General features: G+C 36.9%; 1 protein-coding gene and 1 non-coding gene across 2 annotated transcripts in view; both read left to right on the top strand.

Annotated features, from left to right (window-relative positions):
- PPM1E (protein phosphatase, Mg2+/Mn2+ dependent 1E) overlaps window positions 1–25320 on the top strand; it is a 202805-nt gene that overhangs the window by 99952 nt on the left and 77533 nt on the right. The window lies entirely within an intron of this gene.
- LOC112066026 (U6 spliceosomal RNA) lies at window positions 10405–10511 on the top strand. The gene has a single exon (XR_002892386.1). It is a non-coding gene; the product is annotated as a U6 spliceosomal RNA (small nuclear RNA).

Below are 25320 nucleotides of genomic sequence, written 5' to 3'. Positions count from 1 at the left end.
CTGCTATGTGGAGAAAGGGCTGGAAAAGGGTAAGAATTGAAGTAGGGAGACCAATTGAGAGGCTGTTGCAGTAATCTGTGTAGGCTAGGAATAATAGTCATTGGACTTTGGTGGTAGCTGAGGAGATGGAAGTGGATGGATTCAGGGTATATTTGGGGGATAGAATCAACAAAAGTTCCTGATAAATTAGATGTGGGGATGAGAGAAAGAGCAGAATCAAGAACTCCCAGGTTTGTGGGAGCAACTTGAGCAACTGGGTGAATGTGGTGCCATTTACTGTTTGGGGAAAATAATATAGGGCAGGGGCAGAGTTCAGGTGAATATATTAGTTTCCTAGGGCTTCCATGACAAAGTACCATGAACTGTTTGGCTCAAAACAACAGAAATTTATTCTTCCACAGTTCTGGAGAGTAGATGTCAAAATTAAGGGGCTGCTCTAGACCTGTAGAGGAGAATCCTTTCTTGCCTATGCCTAGTTTCTGGTGGTATGCCAGCAATCCTTGGAGTTCTTGGCTTGCAGCTGCAGCATTTCAGTCTTCTTCCATCATTACATGTCATTCTCCCCATGTGTGTATATGTCTGTGTGTGTTGTGTGTCTGTGTTTCAAGGATTGGAGCAAAAAATATACAATATCAGCCTGGAGCATCTTGTAGTGACAGAAAGTAAGGAAGGGCTTAAAAAAAAAAAGCATTAGTCGGGGGTATGCTTTAAATTTTTAAAGCATTTAAGGGCTTTAAAAAAAAAGCATTAGGAACAAACTGAAAGAGCTCTTGATGGGCAAGCCTGGAAACATTTGAACGACAAAAAATAAATAATATAGTACTGTATAAAATAAATATCTGTGAGTCTGTACTGATATAAATGAATAATTGGGTAAATTAATAAATGGAGATGAAGAGACAAATCTCTTCATACAGAATAATACCAAATTATGCAGGGGAGCATAACTCCCCATTCCTTAAGTATGGGATGTGTACAGTGACTTCATTCCAAAGAATACAATGTGGAAAGTGGGAACAGGGAGACACAGAGAGTAACTTTATGGGAGAAATCTGATGAACACTACCTCAGCCAGATGATCAAGGTCAACATCAGTAGTCATAAATCATTATAAATAGTACGTACCTTTGATATGATGTGATGAAAATGGTACTTAACCTCTATGATCATCTTCACAAAAGTTCTTAATCCCAGTCTAACCATGAGAAAAGCATCACAAAAATTCTAATAGGGAAGCAACCTACAATTTACCTAACCAGAACTACTCAAAACTGTCAAGATCCTAAAAAGAAACGAAGGAGCTAAGAGGCGCCTAAACAGATATGGTGACTAAATGTAAGTGGTATCCTAAATGGGATACTGGAACAGAAAGAGGCCATTATGTGAAACCTAAGGAAATCCAAATAAGCCATGGACTGCTTAATAATGTTTCAATATTAGTTCATAAATTGTAAGAAATGTACCGTACTAATGTAATAACGGGGGAAACTGTGTGTATGTGTGTGTGTGGGGTGGTAATAAACTCTGCTATATGCCCAGTTTGTCTTTAAATCTATAACTGTAAAAATATTTTTTGATTAACAAAAAGATAGTCCTGTGGAACAAAGAAGATCATAGGGAAAATGGTATGTATGAAGTGATTAGTCATAACTAAGAGCCCCAAGCATACAATTTAAACAAATGTTAGACCTTCAGAGGGAAGGGGCAGGGTTTGTTTTGCAAGTATTTGTTTTAGGCAAATCATTATAGTTTCTGTCACAACATTTTCATGCATTTCTGTATACCATATTACAGTTGAATATGGAGATGCATTATTTGGGGGATTCAGTCCATAAGAATTAAATACTATTTTTTTGAGAAGTGTGTTCCAATATTATTTTACCTTATATACATCTGAGATATAAGAGAATTTTACTCATTTTAGAGATTAAAAACAAACGATCCATATTTACAAATGTATTGAATTATTATCTGAATTTATTGTGAAGATTTTCTAATATGATGAGTTGATTTAAAAGGTTACCGGGTATTCCCTGGTTGTCCAGTGGTTTGGATTCCACACTTCCATTGCAGGGGGCCCAGGTACGAATGCTAGTCAGGGAACTAAGATCCCACAAGATGCGTGACGTGGTCACACACAAAAAAAAGTTACCAAGATTTCTGGTATAAAATGAATTACAGGTAATTGTAATTTATATTACAAATGGGTATATGGACATGAATGATAAGGATAACGTTAAAAGGAAGAAAGTAAAGTGTTTTAATAAAGATGAGAGTATAATGTTTATAATTAAAACAGTGATGTCAGGTATAATTTTTCAGTTGAGATTAAAAACTATGAAGAAAAATGTAAATAAACATTGTATGAGTGCTGGCCCATATAATATATCCTTCAGTGTCTTATTTAGTTTGAAAAGAAATACATATTTTTAAAAATTTTATTTATTTATTTATTTATTTTTGGCTGTGTTGGGTCTTCGTTGCTGCGCCCGGGCTTTCTCTAGTTGCAGCGAGCGGGGGCTACTCTTCGTTGCGGTGCGCGGGCTTCTCATTGCAGTGGCTTCTCTTGTTGTGGGGCACGGGCGCTAGGCGTACGGGCTCCAGTAGTTGTGGCACGTGGCCTCAGTAGTTGTGGCTCGTGGGCTCTAGAGCTCAGGCTCAGTAGTTGTGGTGCACAGGCTTAGTTGCTCCGCAGCATGTGGGATCCTCCCAGACCAGGGCTCAAACCAGTGTCCCCTGCATTGGATTCTTAACCACTGCTTCGCTAGGGAAGCCCCCCCATGTGGGCTTTAAAAGTTAGTTTACCACCTCTCCACATGGGGCTTTGGAAGGCTGCCACTAAACTTATTTCCATAAAAATGTGTTAATGGAATTTATTTCACTGTTGATTCTTATTTCTATCTAGAGTCTTTTATAGAGGCAGTATATTTTATAAGGATTCAATGAAAAAAAGACATCAGCAATCAATCTTTGGAATATTGGACATTTGCAAAAATGTGATTTTTGTGATATTTGCACCTGAATAAGAAAAACATACTAACTGGCATATCACATGATCCTACAGACAATTTGGTTTGAACTAAGACAGACCAATGGTATTTAAAGGTTAAATTTTTTAAGTTAAATATTTCTGCTGATAATCTTTTATTCAAGTATTATTGGATGTTATCATTTTTCATTAGATTATTAGACTGGCTTCTCATACATGCATAGCTCATTTTATTGTCCTTAGCTTTGTTGTACTTTGCAGATGCTTCATTTTTTTTACAAATTGAAGGTTCGTGGCAACTGCATATTGAGCAAGTCCATCAGCGCCATTTTTCCAACAGCATATGCTCACTTCATGTCTCTGTGGCACATTTTGGTAATTCTTAGAATATTTCAAACTTTTTCCTTGTACTTTTTGTGGTGATCTGTGATCAGTAAATCTTTGATGTTACTGTTGTAATAGTTTGGGGACGCCATGAACTGTGCTCATATAAGATGGCAAACTTAATCGATAAATGTGTGTGTTCTGACTGCTTCACCAACAGGCCATTCCCCCACCTCTTTCCCTCTCCTCAGTCCTCCCTATTCCCTGAGACAATATTGAAGTTCAGCCAATTATTAACCCTACAGTGGCCTCTTAAGTGTTCAAGTGAAAGGAAGAGTTACATGTCTCTCACTTTAAATCAAAAGCTAGAAAGATTAAGCTTAGCAAGGAAGGGATGTCAAAAGCTGATGTAGGGACTTCCCTGGTGGCGCAGTAGTTGAGAATCCGCCTGCTAATGCAGGGGACACGGGTTCAAGCCCTGGTCCAGGAAGATCCCACATGCCGCACAACAACTAAGCCTGTGTGCCACAACTACTGAGCCTGAGCTCTAGAGCCCACGAGCCACAACTACTGAGGCCACGTGCCACAACTACTGAAGCCCGTACGCCTAGAGCCCGTGCTCCACAACAAGAGAAGCCACTGCAATGAGAAGCCTGGGCACCGCAACAAAGGGTAGCCCCCGCTCGCTGCAACTAGAGAAAAGCCTGCGCGCAGCAATGAAGACCCAGCACAACCAAAAAAAATAATAAATAAATAAATAAATTTATAAAAAAAAAAAAGCTGGTGCAGGCCAAAAGCTAGGCCTCTTGCACTGGTTAGCTAGGTTGTGAATACATAGGAAAAGTTCTTGAAGGAAATTAAAAGTACTACTTCAATGAACGCATGAATGATAAGAAAGCAAAACAGCCTTATTGCTGATATGGAGAAAATTTTAGTGGTTTGTAAAGAAGATGAAACCAGCCACAACATTCCCTCAGGCTAAAGCCGAATCCAGAGCAACACCCTAACTCTCTTCAATTCTTTGAAGGCTAAGAGAGATGAGGAAGCTGCAGAAGAAAAGTTTGAAGCTAGCAGAGGTTGGTTCATAAGCTTTAAGGAAAGAAGCCATCTCCATAACGTAAAATGCAAAGTGAAATAGCAAGTGCAGATATATCAACAGAAGCTGCAGCAAGTTATCCAGAAGATCTAAGCTAAGGTAATTAATGAAGGTGGCTACACTAAACAACAGATTTTCAATATTCATGAAACGGCCTTCTATTGGAAAAAAAAATGCCATCTAGGACTTTTATACTAGAGAGGAGAATCTAATGCCTGGCTTCAAAGCTTCAAACAACAGGGCTTCCCTGGCTTCCCTGGTGGCGCAGTGGTTGAGAGTCGGCCTGCCGATGCAGGGGACGCGGGTTCGTGCCCCGGTCCGGGAAGATCCCACATGCCGCGGAGCGGCTGGGACCGTGAGCCATGGCCGCTGAGCCTGCGCATCCAGAGCCTGTGTCCCGCAACGGGAGAGGCCCCAACAGTGAGAGGCCCGCCTACCGCAAAAAAAAAAAAAAAAAAAAAAAAGCTTCAAACAACAGAGTCATCTCTAGTTAGGGGCTAATGCAGCTGGTACCTTGACGTTGAAGCCGGTGCTCATTTACCATTCTGAAAATACTAGAGCCCCCCCCCCTTTTTTTCAAAACAACCTAATGTTTATTTAATTTTTGGAGGGGGGAACCTCTCCCCCACTTTATTTATTTACTTGGAGTAAAATTGCTTTACAATGTTGTGTTAGCTTCTGCTGTACAATGAAGTGAATCAGCTATATGTATACCTATATCCCCTCCCTCTTGGACCTCCCTCCCATCCCACCCTCCACCCCCCGGCCCAACCAGTCCTAGAGCCCTTAAGAATTATGCGAAATCTATCCTGCCTGTGCTCTATAAATGGAACAGCAAAGCCTGGATGACAGCACATCTGTTTATAACATGGGCTACTGAATATTTTAAGTGCACTGTTGGGACCTACTGCTCAGAAAAAAAGGTACCTTTCAAAATATTGCTGCTCAATGACAATGCACCTGGTCACCCAAGAGCTGAAATGGAGATGTACAAGATTAATATTTTCATGCCTGCTAACCCAAATCCATTCTGCAACCAATGGATCAAAGAGTAATTTTGACTTTCAAGTCCTACTATTTAAGAATTTTGACTTTCAAGTCCTACATTTTATAAGGCTGTTAGCAGCTGTAGATAGTGATTCCTCTGATAGATCTGAGCAAGTAAATTGAAGACCTTCTGGAAAGGATTCACTGCTCTAGATGTCATTGTTACAGAGTCCAAGCTTGTACTGCTTGCTGCATGACAGACCAATAAATTGAGAAACGAGGTAGTGGGGCAAGGAATAGCAATTTTATTCAGAAGCCAGCAGACTGAGAAGATGGTGGACTAGTGTTCCAAAGAGTCATCTTACATAAGTTAGAATTCAGGCTTCTTTTATACTAAAAGGGGAGAGGGTGTGGCTGGTTGTTGCAGACTTCTTGGGGCCTGCTAGACCCCAGAGGGGATGTGATAATCCTTTGTTCCTGCGGGTGTCCATGTAGGTCTGGTCACCACGTTCCTGTAAACCTCCAACAAGACAAACGTTCTCTGTTCTACAACTTTTTATCTCTATATGAAAAGTGTTGTACCTTTAAAAATCAAGTCTGGGAGGCAGAACCTTGAGAAAGGGCTATTGTGTATATGTCAGACTATAGGCAACATTCTTTTACAAAGGTGCAGAACCAGCGTGACTAAACACAGGCAACAGAACACAAAGGTTAGAGCTAAAGGAATAGAACCAACATGGAGTCAGGTTTGTTCTCCTCTGTTACATCATTAAGAACATTCCTGATTGGTGGGAAGGGGTCAAAATATCAGCACTAACAGGATTTTGGAAGAACTTGATTCCAACCCTTGTGGATGACTTGAGAGGTTCAAGACTTCAGTGGAGGAAGTAACAACTGCAGATGCGGTGGAAATAGCAAGAGAACCAGAATTAGAAGTGGATCCTGAAGATGTGACTGAATTGCTGCTATCATGATAGAACTTTAACAGATGAGGAGTTGCTTCTTATGGATGAGCAATGAAAGGGATTTCTTGAGATGGAATCTACTCCTGGTGAAGATGTTGTGAAGACTGTTGAAATGACAACAAAGAATTTAGAATATTACATAAACTTAGTTGATAAAGTGGTGTCAGGGTTTGAGAGGATTGACTCCACATTTGAAAGAAGTTCTCCTGTGGGTAAAATGCTGTCAAGCAGCATTGCATGCTACAGAGAAATCATTCACGAAAGGACGAGTCAATCAATGCAGCAAACTGCATTGTTGTCTTATTTTAAGAAATTGCCACGGTCCCCCCCCAACCTTCAGCAACCACCACCCTGATCAGTCAGCAGCCACTAACGTCGAGGCAGGACCCTCTGCCAGCAAAAAGATTATGACTTGCTGAAGGCTCAGATGATGGTTAGCATTATTTAGCAAAAAAGTGTTGTTTAATTTAGGTATGTACGTGGATCATTTAGATATAATGCTATTGCATACTTAATAGACTGTACAGTATAGTGTAAACATAACTTCCATATGCACTTAGAAACCAAAAAATTTGTGTGACTCACTTTATTGTGATATTCATTTTATTATAGTGGTCTGAAACCAAAGCTGCAATATCTCCAAGGTATGCCTGTACAGTTGACCCTTGAACAAAACCTGTTTGGACTGCATGGGTCCACTTATACACAGATTGTTTTCAATAGTAAATAGTACAGTACTACACGATCCGTGGGTTGGTTGAATCCTTGGATGTGGAACCTCAGATATGGAAGAACTGTGGATACAGAGGTAGACTGTAAGTTAGTTATGCGTTCAAGGAATGACATGGTCACTTTGCCCATTATAATAGGCTTTGTCTATGTATGAATGCCCAGTCTTAGTGTAGCCAATCATATAGGAGAATTGTGTGATGAAATATGAATTTACTAGAAGTTTCTGACACAGTACATATCTGGGTATATTCTGGTAGTCATCATTAATTAGCATTTTCAGGAAGGACCCAATGGTAGCATATAGCAACCTAGCAACTAGATTTACTTTACAGATTTATTCCTCTATAATTCAGGTCATGGTTCACGATTTTCAACCAAATGGGATTAGTTCTTTAAAATGGTATATCACTGTATATAATACAGAGATCATCTTCTGGAATAACAACACTCCTTTCAAATGTGAACCATAAATCAATCTTTTGTCTCCTAATTGGAGCTACTGCTATCCTACAATTGAGGCTGTGGTCTTTTGTTGAGCAATATTCAACACTTAGATGAAGCTATCAAGATAATGAATGCAACTGAAAGAAATGGGTTTGTCAGATAGGGCAGTGAATCCTAGTAGAAATATTTAGTAGAAATGCTTACTCAGATTACTCTGCTCTTAAGAGTTAGTAATGGAATTTCAGATGAACTTATTTCTGAAGGGGCTACTTATTTTTTTTAATAATATAGGAATATTTTCTCTAAATAATGACCTTAAAATTCAAATTGTAAATTATATAGGAGAAAGCCTAGAGTTCTAGAGTTCTACTCCGAAGCTCTTTAGAACAACTTCCTGGAATAGCACATAATAGAAGTTTAAAAAGGATAAATAAAAATTGAAGTCAGTAAATTATTCAATTCTCTGGCCACTTGTGGTTTAAAAAAACATTTGATAAAACTTCTGTTGTTCTAATAATTTGTGGAAGCTCCTCTATCATAGCAAATAATTTACGGTAAAACTTCAATATGTTTACTATAAACACTACTTCCTACATATTATACTTCATTCCTCTAACAAATATTTTGAATTTTCTTTTCAGGTATATAATATCACACAAAGAACTGAGAACATTTTGGAGTTTTGTTTTACTTCCTTAAGTAATTACATTATTACCAAATCTAAAAGATGTGATTGAAAATATAATTCTCTTGATTTTTCATTCTTAACCTTTTTTTTTATAAAGTCATTAAAATTTCTACTCACATTAGTTATGCCATTGTAGGTCTAAACTCACAATTTACCCAAAACAACTTCAATTTACTGCAGATAAATTTTCATAACTCTTGTAGGTTGCTCTGATTTATCATTTCACTATCAACAAAATTTAGGAATCACCCTCTGATATTTTCTGCAGATGTATTCACAGATTGACAGCAGATATTTTACTGCACTATTTAGTTCTAAGTTATACCACCAGCATTATTGTTTTTCTAAAATATAGCACAATCTTTTCTTAGGTTATTATTTTCAAGTGATCACAGTTCTCAAGAAAGAAACTATACCAATGTGAGTCTGAAACATCAAATATTGAAGTAGAATACCAGATTTGTCTTTCAAGTGATGAAAAACCATTTATCAAAAGAAATAAATTGTTTCTGGTGAGCTGATTGGCAAACAGAGCAATAGCTAACAGCCAGATTGAAGTGTGATCTTAATTGGATTAGAATAAAATGCTCATAATGTTAGTTTTCTTTTTGCATGATTTTTGCACTACTGTGGAAATAAAGACCACCCAAAATGAGAACAAACAGGCTATAAATTCAAAGCTTGGTGGTAGCAAGAAAATTACCACCATCACTTGCATTTGGCAGATTCACATGGGAGGGGGCAACTTTTATGGTGAAAAAGAGAAAAGATACGCTGATTGGAGACTGTTTGGCATGGGGAAGCTGAAATGCTAACTAGAAGCCAGTCATCTTAGGTAATTGGTTTGGGAAGCATATTTGTCTTTGTCTGGTTGGTGCTGAGTTGAAAGTGTGTGGTGGGCTGTGGAGGGGAAAAAAAAAAAAATGAGGAAGCTGGCAGTCATTGACCAAATCCTAACTTCTGAACTGACTGCTACAGAGATTGTGATTTGACTTCCCAGGTTGTTTGCCCTCCAAAAAGACTGTGTGTCAGAGTTGTATATGATCTGGTCATAGTCTATTTGTATAATCAGTCTCTCACTACTGAAGAACAAATAGACTTAATGTTTTATGATTTTATCACTGATGATATTTGTGTAGCTTTGAGAGTTCTAGCAAGATTCTAATAGTTATAGAAATCTCCCCAGATGAAAGTAATATTTCATGTCTGAGAATATAAGATGAATTATGCCAGAGTGTTCATGCTGTAAGATGTCTATATGAAGATGTCATTACTCAGGTAGAAGTGGATTCTGGACCTCAGAGATACCAGTTAACAATAATAATATGTGCCTATGTGGGTCTTTTGAGAAGTTGGTGAGAACCTGGTTTGGACTACCTCAGAGAGCCTTTGGGTATTTTCTCAGTGACTTATTGGATAATTGGGACTTTAAACATGTGTGGGAGAAAGTAACTGGCCTTTCCCCATTGGAAACTCTGCACATTGTGATTTCCTATACAGCCTATAGAAAGGAGATTGGTTGGCTGTGATAAGGAGTATATATATGAGTTCCTACACAGTTTTTTTAAATTTTTATTCTGAGAAATTCCAATATTTAAATATTTTAAATAAAAGTAATAAAACATGACTATATAAAGCTAAATTACCCTTTGTCCTCCACCCCATTTTGTCTCATTTCTGTCTCTTTCCATGAGAGGCAACCTGTCGTGAATTTGGTGTACCTAACTCATAAAATGATTATTTCTAAAAACAATAGAACTTCTCTCTACTTAGCTAATTATAAATGTAAAAACAGAAGGTCTGAAAGACTGCTCTACAGATTTTTTTTAGATTAGTAAATTAATATAGCATAATGAACTTGAGAAACAGAACATTTTCTACCAAGTAGCTCTATAACCAAGTAGCTCTGTGTTATATGTTACATAATATATGCCCTTTGTATCAGTATCAATTTGTCTAATTGGCAGCAGGAAACTAGGAAAGAAAAGGTTTGGGGAAAAGAACCTTATGAAAGAAGGTAAGGTTTAAATTGATGCCTTGAGGAATGTGGACAAAAGTGAGTCAAAGGATATCCTCTCTTGATCTTGGCTGAACCTGTAGTTAGGTCTCATAAATTTACTTTGATCTTTCTTTGCTTGGCTCGTATAGAAGCAATTCTTTGTTTCAAAATGAACAGGCAGTGCTCGCTTCGGCAGCACATATACTAAAATTGGCACGATACAGAGAAGATTAGCATGGCCCCTGCGCAAGGATGACACGCAAATTCGTGAAGCGTTCCATATTTTTTAAAAAGAAACGAAATTGAGTTATTTGTAGTGAGGTGGATGGACCTAGAGTCTGTCATACAGAGTGAAGTAAGTCAGAAAGAGAAAAACAAATACCGTATGCTAACACATATATATGGAATCTAAAAAAAAAAAAAAATGGTGGGGAGGGGGAAGGGTAAGCTGTGACAAAGTGAGAGAGTGGCATGGACATATATACACTACCAAACGTAAAATAGATAGCTAGTGGGAAGCAGCCGCATAGCACAGGGAGATCAGCTCCGTGCTTTGTGACCACCTAGAGGAATGGGAGGGAGGGAGACGCAAGAGGGAAGAGTATGGGAACATGTATATGTATAACTGATTCACTTTGTTATAAAGCAGAAACTAACACACCATTGTAAAGCAATTATTCTCCAATAAAGATGTTAAAAAAAAATGAACAGGCACAATATACACAGTGGTCCCCCTTATCCTCAGTTTTACTTTGCGAGATAAACAAATTCATGCTAGTTTTACGGCCACAGTGCTTGATACAATGCTTAGTTAAGATGGAAAAGGCATTAAATTTGTAAAATATTTTGAGAGAGAGACCACATTCACATAACTTTTATTACAGTATATTGTTATTATTGCTCTATTTTATTATTAGTTGTTAATCTCTTACTGTGCCTAATTTATAAATTAAACTTTATTCTAGGTATGTATGTAAAGGAAAAATTATAGTATATCTAGAGTTCGCTACTATTCATGGTTTTAGGCATCCACTGGGGGGTCTTGGAACACATCCCACGTAGATAAGGGGGGACTCCGTACTGTACTTGTAAATCCCAGTGTTTCAGGTATTGCCATTTTGAGACCCATATGGCAGAACAAAGTTCACTTTCCTAAAATTGTAATCAATTCTCCAAATATAAGTTATCTCATAAATTCACATATAAAAAAAGCTTTGTCCCAGACATAATTTAATAGACTCCTATTCATTTTGTTTTTCAACACTCCTGTAATTTTCATGGGCAATCACAGTTGACCGAACAAAGAACTATATTTAGTGACTTATTTGAAAGGTACTGTAATTAAGTCTGTTTTAGTTCTAACCTTACTAACATCGTGTGTAATACAAAAGGGGGGAAATGCAGCTCATCAAGAGACTCCGGAGATGGGATACAGTGAGTTTGAATCTCAGTGAAACATCCTGAGGATGTCAGCACATCTGCACTGTCATTAATGAGAGAGATTTTACAAATACCTCATCTGAAGAGAATTACTCCATGGAATACATATGAGTATATATCTCTTCAGTGGATAAAGAGTTTATGTTTTTCTGTTGTTGGGATGTTACATTTGTTTTAAACTGACTGCATGATGAACACTGTGGTTTGTGGTTTAAATGTATTATGAACATGAGATTTTATTTTGCTTCAGGTTTCGTTTTTGCCCTTAAGAAGCACTCAAAATGCTATTCATACAGTAGTAGGTGCATTTGTGGTTTGTAGCATGCTTTCTTAGTTTTTCTTTCTGATAGTTTGCTGTTAGGGTATAAAAATGCAACCGATTTTTTGCATATTGATTTTGTATCCTGCAACTTTACTGAATTTGTTTATTTTAACAGTTTTTAAGTAAGTCTTTAGGGTTTTCTACATATAAAAGGATGTCATATGCAAACAAATAATTTCACTTATTCTTTTCTAATCTGGATGATGTTAGCTGTGGGCTTGTCATATATGGCCTTTATTATGTTGAGTATATCCCCTCTATACCTACTTTGTTGAGAGTTTTTTTTTTTTATCGCAAATGGATGTTGAATTTTGTCAAATGCTTTTTCTGCATCTATTAAGATGATCATATTTTTATCCTTCATTAGGTTAATGTGGTGTATCATATTGACTGATTTGTAGATGTTGAGCCATCCTTAAATCCCTGGATTAAATCCCACTTGATTATTATGTATAATCCTTTTAATGTATTGTTGAATTTGGTTTGCTAATATTTTGTTGAGGATTTTTACATCCATGTGCATCAGGGATACTGGCCTGTAATTTTCTTTTCTTCTGGTGTCCTTGTCTGGCTTTGGTATCAGGATAATGCTGGCCTCATAAAATTAGTTTAGAAGTGTTCCTTCCTCTTTTTTTATTTCTTTTAAAGTTTAATTTGTCTTAAGTATCTCTTGGAAATATTTTTTTTCTTAAAATTTTCTTTGCATGATTTCTTTCTACCTAATTGCTTTGTATTCTCCTATTGATTTTGGTCTCTGTCTTCCATATATAGACTTCCTTTACGTTATCTTGTCATCTCAGCTGGCTGTTCTTTTTATTTTTTATTTATTTATTTTTTTTTTGCGGTACGCGGGCCTCTCACTGTTGTGGCCTCTCCCGTTGCGGAGCACACGCTCCGGACGCGCAGGCTTAGCAGCCATGGCTCACGGGCCCAGCCACTCCGCGGCATGTGGGATCTTCCCAGACCGGGGCACGAACCCGTGTCCCCTGCATCGGCAGGCGGACTCTCAACCACTGTGCCACCAGGGAAGCCCTGGCTGTTCTTTTTTAAAAATATTTATTTATTTATTTATTTATTTGGTTGTGCCGGGTCTTGGTTGCGGCAGGCAGGCTCCTTAGTTGCGGCAGGCCAGCTCCTTAGTTGTGGCATGTGAACTCTTAGTTGCAGCATGCATGTGGGATCTAGTTCCCTGACCAGGGATCGAACCTGGGCCCCATGTGTTGGGAGCGTGGAGTCTTAACCACTGGACCACCAGGGACGTCCCTCAGCTGGCTGTTCTTAAGATTGGGAGGCCTAAGCACAAGAATTGGAGTTTTGAGTTTCATTCTAGTATAACCTGGTTGGGTCATTTGTTAGGGAATCTTCTGACCCTAACCCAGATTCATGAAAAAAAGTTTTCTAATCTGTCTGGCTCAATAGAATGGGGGAAGAGGACCACTAATCTTAGAATTCAACATTTACTTATGCATGAAGTCATTTAATCCCTTTGTTTTTCACTATGGTACTTATGCCCTTAACTGCCTGGTGTCCCCTAATCAAGAATCCCTGTTTTACCCTCTCCAGGGGATAAGTGGCAGATTTCTGCCAGAATTAGGGAACTAGGGAGAGGCAGTCACCTAGGCATCTAGGACGGAGAGAGGGGACCTAGGGATCTAACAGCTTCTTAAACCGTTTTCACCAGTTCTTATTTTATCCATCTCACTCCCCACTTACCTGCAGTTCTACAGGTACCTAAGTGTTGCCAGTTCTTGTTTGTTTAGAGGATTCTGTGGTATATATTGAGTTTGTTCTCAGCTTTCCTCACTGATGGTTTTAGACTTGTCTTTCTCTCATCTGCTAAATCAGTTACCACTCTATCATCTACTTTCTGGTGTCCAAAAATCTGTTGTTGTTTTCTTTTTCTCTTTGCCTCCTCACTCTTTGGGATTATGTATTTAAAAAAATTCCCTGTACTGTTGTTTTAGTGGAGTTTCTGGAGGGAGTAAATTGAATGTTCACGTTCAATCTGCCGTCTTAGACTGCCCCCTTAATATGATTTCTTTGGTAGAGAGGCAGCAGTACATAGTTGCTGAGAGTGTGAGTTAGGGCACCAGACTGCTTGGGTTTGAACTCTGGCTCTGATACTTAACTAGCTATTAGATTAACTTCTACATTCCTAATTTTCTTCATCTATAAAATGGGGATAATAATAATACTTACTTCATAGGCTGACCGGAGAATTAATTAGTTAATTAATTAAAATTAATTTACTTAAAGCACTTAGAGCAATGCCTAGCACATATACTATGCCTTTGATAAGTATTTGTTATTATTTTCTTCCATCTCTTTTCTTTGTCCTCTTTTCCTGGAACTCCTGTTAGTCAAAAGTTAATCTCCCTAGATTGGTTCTTTAACTATCTTTTCTTTCACTTTTCCATTTCATATTTAGTTCTACTTTCCTGAGGATTTTCACAACCTCTATTTTATGCCGTATTTCAGCAATTATGTTTTAAGCATCAAATATCTCTTTTGATATCTGATTTTAATCTTTCATGATTTCCTTACATTTCTGATGACTGTTGATTGTCTGTATATATTTGTTTTAAACTGATTAAAAGCTTTTTAGGAGTAAGAAGATTTATTGTGGGTAGCCTCATTTTGGGATGGAGACATGGCCATACATCACTATGAGGAAGACTTTTCTCTAGGATTGCTCCGTTCCTCCAGATCCCTCCAGAAAAAGACCTTACAAATTTCTTGCCCGGGCAATAAAATGCAAGTGCTTAAGGGTGGGGCAGGGTGGGTAGAGGAATGGTTAGAGGAATTAAAGTCCTGCCATTTGATATGTCGATAAATCCCTTTCTTTTTATTCTGTCTCACTTCTAGTCTCTACCTTGCCCAGGGTCTCCTAATCTAGAACACTCCTTTTCAGTTTCTCTAGAGGTAAACTTTCATTCTCTTATCAGGGCTGGAGCATGTGCACTTAGCTGCTGGCATTCTATATGTGGAAGTGGGAGGGGAATCAACAATTCACATACATACACTTTTAAAAAAAATTTTTATTGGAGTGTACTTGATTTACAATGTATTAATTTCAAGAGGTTGGTTTTGGACACATTCAGATGTGGCACCTATCTGAGTAGAAATACTGAGTATGTGTGGTTGAATATAAGAACCTGAAGTTCAGAAGAGAGGTATGACTGGAGATACAAATTTAAGCATTATCTATAAGTGAGTGATATCCATGGAACTGGCTTTACATTGACAATCTATACAAAAATGAAAACTTGTACTGTTTTTTCTTGCATTATGGGATGTTGATCTCTTGTTCTCTTCTGACCTCCTTAAACAGTGATTTTCATCCTTACTTCTTTTCTGTATTTTTAAATAGAATTTGAAATTATCAGAGGACTTTTATCTGTTAGCATTGTCAGTCTCATTAGCTTCTGAAAACTATCTTCCCAGACTATAAAGGAATATTTAAAATGTGTAAGATGTAGCTCTTAATTGTAGAACTGTTGAATATAATTTAAAAGATGCAGGCCATTTACCAAAGGTGGAAAACGTGGCATTATAAACTTAAAATATAACATTTTTCAATCAGATAAGGATTTATGACATCATGACCCAAGTGTCTATGTGTTCTTTTAGGTTCATTTTAGTTTTTCATTTTCTTTATTCTAATGAAAGAAAATGAATTTTTAAAGTATGTGCTTCAAAGCTATTGGTATAATTAATTACATGAAATGTAAATGTTAAAAAAAGGCTTCATAAAGTATTAAACAGGGCCTCCCTGGTGGCGCAGTGGTTGCGCGTCCGCCTGCCGATGCAGGGGAACCGGGTCCGCGCCCCGGTCTGGGAGGATCCCACATGCCGCGGAGCGGCTGGGCCCGTGAGCCATGGCCGCTGGGCCTGCGCGTCCGGAGCCTGTGCTCCGCAACGGGAGAGGCCACAACAGAGGGAGGCCCGCATACCACAAAAAAAAAAAAAAAAAAGTATTAAACAGTACAACTCACTTGTTCTACCTTTCTGTAAAGATTAACCTTATAGCAACATGACTGTTAAAGGATATTACCTGCTTCTTTTTTTATTATAATGAGCTACTTTGTGTGTGGGATCTTCTGTGTTTTTTGCTCATTGGAATCACTTTGGGAAAGTAATAGTTCAGTTCTGTTAACTGATTAAGGAAACTGTTAAAAATAATCTTGGGATTTTTCTAATGCATAGTTTTTACCATACTGCTTTTGCCATTATCCACAATAATACCTTGTAGAAATAACTAAATCAGTAAAATTATGCCACATCTGCTTCTGTAAATTTCTACTCCATCTCTTAAGTGGTTGCAAATATTTTAGCTATCTTTAAAGCAAGGTCTTTTTGCCCCCTACTAGAAACTTCAAAATGCCTCATAATATCTATGCTATTTAAAGTCTTTAAAGACTGTAAGTATGCATAATAAGCTGTCAGTTATCTTTATTATAGTTAATTATTCATTACTTATTCAAGACAAGGTACTATGCTATGTGTATCTAATCAAAGTAGTCAGTGGTTCCTATAAATAAATTTTATTCAAAGAAATATTTTGTTAACTAATGAATATACACAAATGCACACACACACTTGATTCTCATTATTCACAGTAGTTATGTTCTATAAAGTCACCACAGACACTGAATTAATGAATAATGAGCCATATTTCGTAGAGGAAATATAGAGTTAGGTTCCTGTGAGCCTCTCACAACGTTTTCATCAACCATTCAATACACGTCGTTTTATGTGTGTTGATTCATTAACATTGAACTTACAGCCAACAGCACTATAACTCATGCCTGAATGAAGGTTATCGAATAAACATGTTTTCTCCTTAAGGCACAACACAACCTTCCTGTGCTTAGGAACACTAGTTAGCACTTCAGCACCATGCTTGAGGACCATTTTAAACAGCAAAATCACCAACACAAAGCACAAAAATGAGACAAATGTGGCAGTAAATAGACTGTAAAAAGAACACTTTTTTTTTTTTTTTTTTTTTTGTGGTATGCGGGCCTCCCTCTGTTGCGGCCCCTCCGTTGCGGAGCACAGGCTCCGGACGCGCAGGCTCAGCTGCCATGACTCACGGGCCCAGCCGCTCCGCGGCATGTGGGATCCTCCCAGACCGGGGCGCGAACCCGGTTCCCCTGCATCGGCAGGCGGACGCGCAACCACTGCGCCACCAGGGAAGCACAAGAACACTTTTTTACAGTATGAAAGCTGAAACAAGAAGGCAGAGTGGTGAGTATCGCCTTGTTTGACCTCATCTTGGAATGTGTGCTTGAGGCAACTCAAATTTTTTGTCACTGTGTATGTCCATAAATGACCGAGAAAATAGTAACTTAAGGGTTACAAATAAATTTTAGTGAGTACATAGGTGGATTTGCAAATAGAGACCCTGAATAATACGGACGTAATATATATATGTATTTTTTCATTCCTGCCTGAAGCATATTTTCCTTTCTTTTGTATCTCTTGACCTTCTACTCATTATTCAAGTCCCATCTTAAAGATTATCCTATCTCTGAAACCTTTCCCAGCTCTCTCAGACAGAATTAGCCTTCCCTCCAGTACTCATTGAGTGATCTCATATCACCTTGTACATTTTTATAACATCTATTACATTTTATGTTAATATTTTTCAGGATTCTTTAGGCTATGAGCTCCTGAAGAACAGGGATCCTCATTCATTTCTGTATCCTTAGTACTTAACACAGGGTCTTTCACATAGTTAAAATTAAATAAGTTATAATTGAATAACTCAATTAAATCTCTGCAAATGGGTCTGTCTTAATTCAAAATTGCAGACTATATTGAAGTGGAAATCGTTACACATTTCCAGTGAATATCTCTTGTTATCTCTATTTTTATTGGTTCTTTTTTCATTTGGATGAAACTGCTTTATTTGGAAAGGCATGAATAATGAACCAATCAGGTTTTTTTTTTTTAATTACCTTTTAAAGTTCTTCTGTGCAAACATGGACTTACTGAGCACAGTAATGCACTAGGCTTGTATCAAACTATCCTGATTCTAAACTGCAGAGGAGAAAGTTTATACTCAGGAAAAAATTAGGATACATGCTTATGCTAGGTTTTGATTTTGAAATTTCCAAAAATACAGACTACTATTGAAAAACTAACAAAGCAAACACCCATAAACCCATGACCCATATTTAATGTTCTGCTATATTTATTTAAAGATTTTTTTAAAACTAAGCCTTACAAATCTAAGTTGAAGGTCCTCTACATACCCTTCCTTAATCCTATGCCTGCCCCTTCCCTCCCACTGCAGCACTTCCCTGAATTTTGTATTTATCTTTCTCAGATAAGCCTTATATATGGGTAGATTGATGCTAGGGATCCTTCAGTGGTTTTTTGTTTGTTTGATTTTTAACAAAATATCATTCATTTAGTCTAGCATGTGGGATGAAAGTAGTCATGTCGTCAGTTTCTATGTATGCACCTTTCTAGGGAACACTTAATGAGATTGCTTTTTTCTCCTATGCCTTCAGATGTTTTGTTTGTAATCCCTTAATCTAAATTATAAATTTATCTTTCAGTATTATACTTCTTATGATGATGAACTTTTTATTAACAGCCATATTCAGTTCTGCCCATAAAGCCATCATTGTTTTGCTTCCAAAAAAAAAAAAAAACTTTTTAGACTTCCAAAATGCAACAATTTCAATCATTCCGCTATAGGGGCTGTGAAGCACAAATAATACAAAAATGAACAATGAAAAATGTATACTAAAGTATATTAGAAACATATAGATTCATATTGTCATGTTTAGTTAGATAATTTATACCACATATTTTTAAAAATGTAATATTATTTTATTTCTGATAAATCTGTATTTGAATTGCCCAACCTGGTAAGATGATGATTCATATTAGTCATTATGGGAGCCCATGGAGAAGAATGAGGCTCCCTTTCTTTCCTTCCTTTCTCCTCCCGGACCCAGGAATTTAAGAGCTTTTTAAAAGAAAACAGAGTGGGATGGGCTCACTTGTCTGCAGTTTATCATGATCCTAACTGCTATTCTTATTTAAAAAGCCCATATGTTCCTTAAAGTAAGACGACATTACTGCTTTTCGGCCAAGTTTGTGCATGAGAGGCTCTGCTGATTTTGAGCTCCCCCAGGACCTAGAGTATAGCCTCCCAAGGTGCTCCATGTAGCCATTCTTCTTGGTGGTCTTGCTATTTCCTTGAAGCACTGCTATGCAGTAGGATTCAGGTATCTGCTGTGCCTGATATTGCTGAACCTTTTCCATTCCGGGGAAATTGCCTTTGGGAGGCTCTTTCCCAGTCTCCCTGACAGCCCTCAGAAGCTTTGCCTTTAAATCAAACTCCCAAAAATAAAAGTTAGAAGGCAGATTATCCATGAGTAACTTCTATTTTCCATTCAGTAAAGATCTTCCATTAAATACGGAGCCCAAAGACCTGGTTACCTATTTAGAATGGGGAAGGAAGAAATAAATGGAGAACAAAATGCAAATTAAAATCTTAATAAGTTACCCTGAAACTCTTACATGTTCATCCATAGATGTACAGATGCCACCCCATCCTTCTGCCTAGGGTTAATTGTTAGTTGTTCAGTTTTTATTGAGCACTTATGAATAATGGAAACATGAGTAAGTTGTATATTTCTCTTGCTGTAAAAATCAGAGTAAAGCATCCTATTACATAGGCTTTTTTTCCTCAGTTATTTAGAAGGCAAATAATATCTCCCAAATAAAATATATCATTATTGTATATTTTAATAGACATTAAGGAATGATAAAGTACCACAGATCCATAATGAGTCCATAAAACCCAGAGCTGTTAAGTATCATTATGACTTTTACTTGAGCTTGAAATAATTTCAAGAACACTCAACAGGGACTTCCCTGGCAGTCCATTGGTTAAGATTTTGCGCTTCCACTGCAGGGGGCATGGGTTCAATCCCTGGCTGGGGAACTGGGGAACTAAGATCCTGCATGCCTCGCAGTGTGACCAAAAAAAAAAAAAAAAAGACTGGAGAATTTAAGAACACTCAACAATCATTATTGAGGCCTATACATTTCTGAGAGCTTAGAGAATAAATTTGAGTACAATATGTCTTTACCCTTAAGAATCTTACAGACTAGTGAAAACTGTACAAGCAAATAAATAACTCTAGTGTAATAAATGAAAAAGATACTATGAAGGTATATAAGTAGAAAGGAAGGAGTCAAAGAAGTTTCCTGAAGCAGGTAATGCTTTAAATGAGTTTTTTAAAGCCCAATAAGGGTTGTTGACTAAGTGAAGAAGAAAGGTGGTTCAAGCTGAGGAAATGACATCTATGAGTTTGTGTTAACATAAAAACAACAACAACAACACACAGTTATGGCTGCCTCTACTATGTGAGTAGTTCCATGTGACTGGAGCAAAGGGTGCATGAGAGGGATAGGTTGAAGGCAGAGAGCATGGACCAGATATGATACGTTAAGGTGTCTGGGGGCCTTTTGCCTACTTCTCCAGTAATCTTCCCACTGAAGACCTCCTTAGAGAAGTAAAGCTGGAAGAATTTTATTAAACTGCCTTCCTTTACTATTTTGTTAAGTTTATCTTAACTCTTATGTAGCTACCTGTAAGTTCCTAATACAGTGCTATCCCATGGAGGAGCTATCCCTTAGCACCATAATGACAAGCAAGTAAGGGCTACCTTGATATTTTATTATCTTGTTGCTGATTATCTATTACTTTTCACTATACATAATTCTATCAAACCACTACTGGCAATTGTGTTATTGAGTATTTGAAGTAATGGTGTTGTTACTCAGTAGAATGGAATAAAGGAGAAGAAAAAAGTGAAGAAGAGCAGTTAAAAGAATGGTTTTTATTAAACAGCAAGATCAGTTATAAACCTACACTATGAAAGTGACAACATTTATGTGAATACTTGAGGATAATTTTAAATAATCAGTCATTCTACACTAACAATTTGTTTTCTCTAGTTAGTGATGAAATACAGTTTCTTTGCAGTTTATTCTAAAGGTAGCTCTAGTAACCAGATACAGCCAAATGTCATACAATAAAAATCAGTTACAACTAGGAAGTATTTTAAAAACTTCAGCCATTGGAAAAGCTAGTATAATTGTAACTATTAATCTGCCAAGAAGTGTACTAATTAGCCTCTGCCCTCATTGAAAGCAAGCAGGGTTAATGTCTTTGGCTTCATTAATTAATGTTTATAAATGGTATGCCTACTTTTCTGATTATAGCTAGAGGGAAGGTAAGGGAGACCATAGCTATGATGTTGATTTAACTAGATAACGTGGTTAACAATTGAGATAAGGTGAGAAACTATTAAAATTCATAGAGAACTGAATAAATTTTGATACTCATCTAAATTTTAAAGAAATGTCCTTCATTTTACATTATGTCTTATCTATGTGTATTTTATTATTTTATATAAAACACCAATAGCTAGAGTTTTAAGTCTTATTTTTACTATGATTTTTTTAAACTTTTTTTTCTTTCTTTTTTGGCTGAGCCTTCTGGCTTGCGGGATCTTAGTTCCCCAACCAGGGATTGAACCCGCACCCTAGGCAGTGAAAGCACGGAGTCCTAACCACTGGACCACCAGGGAATTCCCTTTACTATGATTTTTATAATGAGCATATTAATACTTTTACAATAAAAAAACAAGATATTTCCATTTTGAAAAAAAGATGACAGTTTAAACTGAGGTGAAACTTTTCAATTCGTTATATAAATCAAAACTTTAATTAAAATTATACTGTTGAAATACAATAAGATAATTTGGGGTTGAGACATTTCTCACTTGTTCAGCAAGTAAATATAAAATTTGCATTGCCAAAAATCCTAGTGCCTCTGTTTTAATTTTTATTATTATTATTTTTTAATTGAAGTATAGTTGATTTACAATGTGTTAGTCTCAGGTGCATAGCACAGATTTTTTCCACTATAGGTTGTTATAAAATATTGAATATAGTTCCCTATGCTATACAGTAGGTCCTTGTTGTTTATCTATTTTATATATAGTAGTGTGTATCTGTCAATCTCAAACTCCCAATTCACCCCCCCCCCCACTCCGCCTTCCCCTTTGGTAATCATAAGTTTGTTTTCTATGTCTGTGAGTCTGTTTCTGTTTTGTAAATAAGTTCATTTGTATCATTTTTTAAGATTCTACATATAAGTGATATGATATATTTGTTTTTCTCTATCTGATTTCCTTAGTATGATAATCTCTATGTCCATCCATGTTTCTGCAAATGGCATTATTTCATTCTTTTTTATGGTTGAGTAATATTCCATTGCATATGTATACCACATCGTCTTTATAGATTCATCTGTCCATGGACATTTAGGTTGCTTGCATTGTCTTGGCTATTGTAAATAGTGCTGTAATGAACATTAGGGTGCATGTATCTTTTCGAATTGTGGTGTTCTCCAGATAAATGCCCAGGAGTGGGATTGCTGGATCATATGGCAACTTTATTTATTTATTTATTTATTTTTTTTTTGTGGTATGCGGGCCTTCCTCTGTTGCGGGCATCGGCAGGCGGACGCGCAACCACTGCGCCACCAGGGAAGCCCGGCAACTTTATTTTTAATATTTTGAGGAACCTCCATACTGTTTTCCATAGTGGGTGCACCAATTTATTTTCCCACCAACAGTGTAGGAGGGTTCCCTTTTCTCCACACCCTGTCCAGCATTTATTTGTGGACGTTTTAATGATGGCCATTTTGACAGGTGTGAGGTGGTACCTCATTGTAGTGGGTTTTTTTTTTTTTTTTAGACCTTTATGTTGCTAATTTTGGGTCCCTCATTGTAGTTTTGATTTGCATTTCTCTAATAATTAGCGATGTTGAACATCTTTTCATGTGTCTGTTGGCCATCTGTATGTCTTCTTTGGAGAAAAGTCTGTTTAGGTCTTCTGCCCATTTTTTGATTGGATTGTTTGTTTTCTTGATATTGAGCCGTATGAACTGTTTGTGTATTTTGGAAATTCCTTTTTTTAAATGGCATTAGTTGCAGTGACTTGTTAGCCAGCAGACACCCTTTGCCACATAGTGAGGAACAAATAGTAATGATCACTTAAACTTATAGTGCTTGAGATACATCAAATATAACTTAGTTGTTTTTTGTTTGGCCACACCACGTGGCATGTGGGATCTTAGTCCCCTGACCAGGGATCTAACCTGCACCCCCTGCAGTGGAAGCGCAGACTCTTAACCACTGGACCTCCAGGGAAGTCCCTAACTTAGTTTGTTTTTATTATTATATATCCAAACTGGGAGAGGGTGACTATCAACTTTTAATCATTATAATATGAGAAAGAGATGTCATACAGGTGAGTTGAATTCAGGTATAACTGGATGACTTTATTTCCCCTTTTTGTATCAGCCTACTATTATATGTTGCATGTCATTAACTGGTCTAGTATATATTTACAAATTAACCTTGAATTTGCTTCTGTAGGAATGAATATAGTTGCTTAACTATGCTTAACATATGGATTTACCTTCCTCTAGGCACTCTCATGAGAAACAGCAGTTTAAGGAACTGCTAATGAGCAAATATCATCTTAGCCCCAATTCTTACCATTTTCTGCCTCTCAGCTGCCAAAGTGTTACCTCTGTCCAAAGATCTTGTAATTACCCGAAATTGCCCCGCCTCCAAAATTGTTAATTCAGACATTCCATTCATCAATCACATCCTCCTATTCTCCAAATGCATTTGTTCAAGCACCCTACTGCAACAGTTCTTTGATTTCATTAACACCTTCATTCCATTGGTTCCCTTTTATTTTTACTCTCAAATTTATTCAACCTAGATTTTGCCGTTCTTCATTATAATCGTGCTCTTGTATATACGATCAGGTCCTTTGCCCTTCTCTCTTTGTATACCATCTGCCTAGCAAAACCCTACCCCCACTTTCTCTGTGACTACTTGCAAACAGTTGAGCAGTGCTCAAGAAAAATCCATAACCAGGCTTGTGGGCTCACTGTAAAATCATGATAAACAACCTCAGCTGAGTAGTTATTAACTCATTTTCTCTAGTAAGTTCACTCTTCCGCACTGCATATTTTCTATTTCATACTTTTTTGTCTGCTTAGACTTTCCGATGCCCTCTCCCTCCTTACCGCAGCTTGTCTCATAATTCATAGAGAAAATAGGAAGGATTGAATGAAAATTTCCTCTCCTCACAGACAGGAGTTCTACAGGCTCATCTGCATCTATCTTCTCCTGTCCTCCTGTCCAAGACTGACCTCTCCACATGTGACCTAAATTACATCTTTTTCTGCTTGCTTAGAGAGAGGTCTAATTCCCTATGCTATTGTCTCTTCTGCATCTTTAACTTCTCTCTTTTTTTTTTTTTTTTTTTACTGGATCTTTATTATCAGTATTCAAAGATATCACTTTAGTCTCTCCCATCTTAAGAAAAAATCCCTCTTCTAATTACTATTATCACCCTTTTTTTCTCCTTTATAGCCAAACTTCTCAAAAGATTCATCTCCATATCCTCACTTCTCACTCTGTTTTAAATTTTTTGAAAACAATTTTTAAAGTTTTATTTTGACGAACAGAGTTTTTAACTTTAATATAATCAAATGTGTCAAACCTTTAAGGTTAGAGTTTTGTGTGTCCTGTTTAAGAAAATTTTGTCTACACCAAGGTCCTGAAGATTGATTTTCTAATTTTAAACTACTATTGTTTTCTGGAATAATTTTAACTTAGTTATGGTGTATTATTTAATTTGCTAATATTTTCTTTTGTACTTTTACAAAAATAGCCTGTATTTCCTTTTCTTTTACTGTCTTCTAATTTTGTTAGATTTTTGATATCTAAGTTGTCCCTTTATAAAGAGAATTGGGATTTATTTCCTCTTTTTCTGTTCTCTAGAATAGTTTAAGATTGGTGTTAATTTTTTCCTAAATGTTAGATTTAATTGTTGAAGCCACCTGGACTGGAATTTTTCATGGGAAAGTTTTAAATTATGAATTCAAATTCTTTAATAGTTTAAGGCCTATTCAGAATTTCTGTTCTGTTTCTTCTTACAGAGTTTTGATAAGTTGTGTTTTTCTAAGAGTTTGTTTACTTTACCTAAATTTTAAAACTTATTAGCACCGGTTTTTCTTAAAATCCTTTTGGTTATTTGTTAACCTGTATGATTTATAACTCTATACCATTTTTCATTCCTGTTATCAGTAATTTATGCTTTCTTTCTCTTTGCCACACCAGGGTTGAGAAATTTTATTAGTCTTTTTTTAACTAGACTTTTCATTAGCTTGGTTGATCTTTGTTGTTGTATGTTTATTTTTTTCATTCATT

This window comes from Physeter macrocephalus, chromosome 14, assembly GCF_002837175.3.
Source record: "Physeter macrocephalus isolate SW-GA chromosome 14, ASM283717v5, whole genome shotgun sequence".
Classification (NCBI taxonomy): Eukaryota; Metazoa; Chordata; class Mammalia; order Artiodactyla; family Physeteridae; genus Physeter; species Physeter macrocephalus.
The sequence above is the reverse complement of the archived record's forward strand: the minus strand, read 5'-3'. Positions and strand labels throughout refer to the sequence as shown.